We start from the raw sequence: 6,576 nt of genomic DNA, 5'->3' as shown, positions 1-6,576 counted from the left end.
AACCAAAAAACACCTGACCAACCATGACTTAACAACAAAGCTTTGTTTGTCTCATATAACCACACCTAAGCAGTTACTGATGATTGGTTTAGCTACACAATTGCACCCAAGGATCCAGACTCCTGCTACATTTCTGCTCAGCCTGGCATCCTTCACAACTTGGCTTAATCCCCCTTCTACAGAGAAGTTAATCATGTCTCACGACAGCAGCATGTTCTGCCTTCACTTCAGTGTTCAGAACATAACTAGAAACAAAAGGAAGCTAAGAAGTAAAACACAAGATTAAAAATGTTTGGTGTAGGCTTAGCTCTGGGCACATGACCACCAGGAAAAAATTTTTTAAAAAAATTTCACTGAAATGAAGAAAAGCAATCTGTCTCTTGGGATAGGAAATGTATTATTTCAGCCTCAGAGGTGATCTGTGCCCACAGATAGGGTCAACAGGTACAAAAACTGAACTGAAGATCTTAAAGCCAAAGTTGGCAAGGGGTACAAATAAACTAGGCAGGTAATTTCTGTAAAAAAATTTATATATTAATCCCTAGGAAATTCTTCATCTCCTCAGGGAAATATGCCTTCTCCCATTGTTCTCAAATCATCTTGGCTCATCTTACTTATTTGTTTGTTTTGCCATACAGTGCAGGTGCTAGCCAGAGAGAGACAGAGAGGGAAGTGAGGAAACACCCTCTATGGGGAATGGTCATGCTACAATCACTTGTCCTGGATTTCCCCCTCATTTTGGGATCTTGAGCACACATGCAATGTATGTATGATCAGACTTTACGAGAAAATTGGAAATTCAGATTTTTATGTGAAAACTCACGATTAAATCTGAATAATGAATTTGGGATGTTTCAAAGGTTATGAGGCTAAATGTTTTGCAGCTTCTAAGAGCAACTGTCAAGGATGAAAGCTCTCACCACAAGCTGACCCCAATCAACTCCCTTCAAGCTTCCTTTTCCACTGCAGATCCCAGAATTTTCCTGAGATGTGTTTCTTCTCACTTTCTACAATGTAGATATTGCCATCAACTTTGACAAACAGAATATTTTAATATGGACTTTCTTTTTTTATTTTAAACTGAAGTTCATTACTAAGTGCTAACCTCTTCTACTGTTAGAAAGATTTTTTTTTCATTTTTTACAAAAGATTAAATAATCTTTGTCACTAAAATGTATAACATTAAGAAGAAAAAACAAAGCCAGATATTTCTGGTTACCATAAAAAAAACAGTGAGTCATTTAGTGGTGAGATGACTGGGATTTTTTTGTTTATTCATTGACTTGTTTTTGTCTAGAAAGTGCTGTTTGCTTTACAAGGAAGGCAAATGGTCTGTTTTCAGCTCAAGAAAATATTGACCTTCTTTACTATCTCAAATTTTCTACAGTAAAACATCAATAAATAAAACTCTGCCTTGTCATCAAGCCTTTTGACTTTTCTTTACTATCCTGTTGCTTTCCATTTTCCCATTTTGGTCTAGCATGTGGCCTTTTGGTAAGCTTGTAGCAAAACCAAGAGGACTTTACAAAGAATATTCTCTCCACTTAAAAAAATAATGTTCCTGTTGATTTATGTCACTATAAGAATTAAAGGTCACCCTTCCTCAATCGCGAATCTAATACTGTTTTTTCTCATAGTGACAGAGGTGCACCTTTCCAACTCTACTGTCTGACCTCAGTATCTGTATCCTCCATCTGCCTCTCTTATAACTAGACCACTCTACACCTTTCTTGACAGCTTTATAATATTCCCTTCCCTCTGAGAAATCCCTTGGATTTTCTACATCCTTCTTTCCTTTTCTCTTTCTCATGGGTATCACAAAAAGAAAAGAAAAAAAAAAAGACAACTAGTAAATAGATAAGATAAACAAATTTTTCAACACATGTCTCTTCCCACTGCATAATATCCATGAGTACTAAGTCAACTTCAGCAACTCTCCCCAAATAAATGTATCTATTTATAGTTATAAACCTTCAGTCAACTCCTCAATCCCTATTTGTCTTTTCTACTCATAAGCATAATATACCACTTCCCTAGGTTTATCTCATAGTTATTTCTCTTTGATTTTTCTTTTATTTATATATTTATTTTTACATTTAATCACTGTATATCATTACTGCATACAAAATGAGTTTTCCAAGCATGAATACAGTATATTAGTCCAGTCAAAGTTATTACCATACACATTAACATCCGAGATAGTTTTCCATTTTTTGGTCCTTTAAATATTTTACTTCTTTCTTTTTCCCCTTGATTCCCTCTCTCTTGCCCTCTCCCATTTCTCACCCTCCTCCCACATTGCCTCTAATATCCACAGTTGTTCTGAGGTGGAGCAACCTGGAACTTGTGGAAAACCTTGAAGTAGCATAAGGCTGATAACTGCCTCGTCTTTCTATTCCCCCATGAGTTAGCTGTCCCTCCCCTGAGCTGTGGAGCTGCTGGAAGCCTTGAGGAGGTCAAATTCTCTGCTTCTCTGCCAGCTCTATATTAAGGCAAACACTGAGTCCCTACCTTGATAGGACACTCCAAGAGTGCTGAAACTGCCCCTCCCCAATTCACCCATAAAAGACTGTCCCTAACCCCCCACTAGGGCCAGAGACTCAGAAGGTGAACTGCTCCATGCTCATGCTGCGCTTTTGTTCCTTGGCATCTGTTTTTCCACAACAACTTCCCATGCTTTTATACCTTCCAATCTTTCCATTTCTGCCAAAGAGTTCTTTTGTTTTTCTGAATGATACCATGATGGTGATTAGGTTCACTGTAATAAAAAGCATTGATTAAGTCTTCCTTCAACATAAATTGAGATGAACTAAAATTTGCCAAAGGTATTTATTTATAATTTATATCCTTTGTAGTTCCCAAAGCATTTAAGATCACTTACAATGAAAATATGTAGTCAAGTTGAAAAGAAAAATAAAAACCAAGTCCAAAATTTTTATAATTGGGATAGTATAGTTATTATCACAGAGCAATTCATTTGACTTAAATTTTCTGGTGTGCCAGGAAAAATAAAAATAGAACATGTACAAGATCCTCATTGTACGCTCAAATTAACCATGTGAGTTCTTCCTTCAGTCGATGAATCTGTTTAACAAATATTTGGGAAGGATTCACAATGCCTCAGACACCACACTCACTGTGTGGAAACAAAGATAGAAGACCAAAAAATGACCTGAAGAGTTCAACATTCAATGCGAATGCCATGTAAATGATGACAACAGTGTGAATAAAATGTAATAGTTGAAATATGCACACGATACGTTCCTGAAGGGGGAGCTGGGAGCAGAGCTGCCTGATTCGGAAGGGAAAACAGGATGACCAATGCTTCACAGGCACATGAGCCTCTGGGGATTCCCAAACACTGAGCTGTGTTCTCCTTGAGTGAGACTTGCTGGGCTTCCCCACTGTGATGGCCTGAATGTGTGTATCCCTCCAAAATTCATATGTTAAAGTCTCATTCCCAATGTGTTGGTAATAAGAAGTGGTACCTAAGACCAATGGATGGTGTGGTGATTTAGCCAGCTGGATCCCACATGGCCAACTGCATGGTACGAGGCCCAGACCTGATTGAAAACCATGCTGAGCACATGTGTATGTGTGCCCAAAACCCAAAAGGAGAATGTAGGAGAAGAGATTGTGATGTGACCCCTGTGAGTGCTTTCCCACTTTTCCTCACTCTGTGTCTTTCTCCTGTGAGCACATACACCCCCACTAGGCAAAGAAAGAAGAAGAAGGGACTTCGAGAATTGATTGGTCACGAGGGCTCTGCCCTGAAGAATGACAGTAGTGCTTGTCGTGAGATGTGGCAATGTAAGAGAAACAACCTCTGAAGAGGCCAAAAGATCAAAGAATGAGGCAGAGGAGTCCAGCTTTTCAGTTAAGAGTTTATTAGAAGAACTTATAAATGGAAGCAAGGTCTTGGGCACCCACAAGATGAATAGAGCTCTGCATTCTTCATCCCCAAAGCATAGGCTTACATAGTTTATACAGGTAGGGGTTGCCAGGGGGGATACGTGCAGGGAGGCATCTGAGGGATGTACGGAGTGGTTTGGGTAAAGTATGCCATATCTTAATTATGATCAGGGATTAGGATGACGGGCACAATAACTGTAACAATTTAGGCCATATTTCAGCCTCAGGAGGACAGCCAAGGAGCCACTCTGATTTCGCCACACTCCACTGTCTCTAATCTCTCTTAAAATCTCCCACGCACTCCCTTTTGCAACAGTTCCTAAGTCTGTAGAGGGGAGTGCCTTAATGGCATGTTGCATTAAGTTTTGTTTTGCTTGTAAAGGGAAATTGTTGCAGCAGTAAAGACAGACGAGGATGCCTTTGCCAAGGTCCAACAAATATATCTACCTCCTAATCCTCAGAACCTGTTGCTAAAATACTTTACATAACAAAAGGGATTTTGTAGATGTGCTAAAACCAAGGGCCTTTGGGTAGGGGATTGTTCTGGATTACCAGGTGGGCACAGTGTAATCACAACGGTCGCTGTAAGAGGGAAACTGGGTCAGAAAGAGGCAATGTGATGTTAAAGGCAGAGATTGGGGTGATATCAGAGCTTTATAGATGGAGGCAGGGCCATAAGCCAAAGAATGCAAGCAGCCTCTAAAACTGAACGAGGCAAAGAAATGGATTCTTTCTTCAGAGCCTCCAGAAGGAATCAGCCCTGTAGACACCTCGACTTTAGCCCAGTGGAACTGATTGGGAATTCTGACCTTCAGAACTGTAACAGATACATTTGTTGTTTTCTGCCATGCAGTTTGTGGAAGTTTATTACAGCAGCAATGGCAAACTGACACAACATATTTGTCCTCCTCCCCATCTGACACGGTGGTTCTCCACGTGCTTCAGACTCACGCGGGGTACTGGGGTGAGACAAGGCAGTGAATGCAGGTTCTCTGTGGGCACAAGTGCAGAAGAGCGGGGACGTCCAGCCAGCACTGGTGATAAGACGGAACTGGGAATGTCCCCTGAGTGGCGGGTGCTCCGACAGCTGGAAGCTTGGTTTCAGGGCCTGATTCTTGTGTAGGAGATTAGAAGGAGTCAGACAGCACCTGCATGTGGACCACAAGTCACACTGCTTTTCTTTCAAGGAAATCAATCTGCCTGCCCTTAAACTGTGGAATGAACAAAGCATTTGGATTCTTACATTAAGGGAAATAGATCACAGGGAATGTTTTCAAACAGCAGATTAAAGAGACGACCTTAAAGCCTCAAGAAAAGCAAGAGTGCCCTGCTCAATCAGAGTCCAGAGAAAGCAATGTGTATGGAGCAGGACAGACTGACTCAAATACGTTATTTGCAGTAATCCAACCTGTCAAAACTATATAGGGAGTTTACAGCATTGGATGAAGTGGCGAAAGTTATTCAAGGGAAACAGCCGTATGACTTAAGAAAAATGGCTTTCAAAACCAATGCATTAGCAGTGACTTCTCATTTTTAAAGTTTGTTTATTTGCTTCTGAGAGAGAGAGATTGATTTTTGACAGTCTCACCAAAGGCCTCAGCCTCCCAGCTAGTTAGACCTATATGCACATGTCCCAGATCCAGGCCTGTTTGGATTGGACCAGAAACCAAACCTGGACCTGCCGTGTGGCCTGTGCCTCTCAGTGGCAGCATCTTAGCAGAATGCACTGCCATGCCTAAGCCCTAATTATCATTATTATTACTTTAACAGAGAGAATGAACAGGCCTTCGTCTCTCTGTGTAGTCAGGACCTGCTCATGCAACAAATAAATTTCTTGATAATAACAAGTAAGGCAGATCTGAAAATCTCCCGCTGTGTGCAGTCCAGGGCACCAACTCTAGGGAGCGCACTTCTGAACTGCGTATTTCAGGGTTTGCATTCTACTGTAGATTCTGGGGTGTGTTTAATGAGTAGACTAAATAAACTGTTGTGTTTGTCCTCGTTCAAGAATAATTATATTTTTCAAAATGAGAAATAGTGATTGACTGTTTTAAAAAATAATTATAATAATAATATTAATGATTGGGGAAAACATAGAAAAGATACCGAATGTTGAAGCGGGGAGATTAATGTCTTTGTACTGACTGACTTGCATGGCATTCCCTTTTGAAAAAGCAATGTAATACACTGTAACGTTATATGTAATCCAATGTAATATAAAGAAGATTATGATGATAATAAAAAATAAAATAAAAAAAGAAGAATTATATTTTTATTTCTATTGTGTTTTTACTTTTTAAAATGGACTATTGGTAGCCACAAAGAGTTCACCACACCTCTATAGAATTCTTCTAGTTCATTTCTCTGTGATAAGGAGTGACTATTCTGACAGGATTAGGCTTCTATCTTTAACAACTTTGAAGTCTTCGGTCCTCCATTCACCACCCCCTGATACCAACGATGCCAACATGAGGTGGAGATGAAGATTTTAACTCCTCCCATCTGCCACGCTTTCTGAAGTGAACATTAACCTCAAGATTTTATTGTCTTCATCATAAAACAAAAGATGAAGTGTGAACACGATTACTTGGTCCTTTTTCTTCTTACCTCTTCCCGGTTCAAACTGCTTACCCTTCTTCTTGCGCGGCGGCGGCGGCGGGCCTG

Source organism: Tupaia chinensis, unplaced genomic scaffold, assembly GCF_000334495.1.
Source record: "Tupaia chinensis unplaced genomic scaffold, TupChi_1.0 Scaffold000670_1, whole genome shotgun sequence".
NCBI lineage: Eukaryota > Metazoa > Chordata > Mammalia > Scandentia > Tupaiidae > Tupaia > Tupaia belangeri.
Note: the sequence above shows the minus strand (reverse complement) of the source record.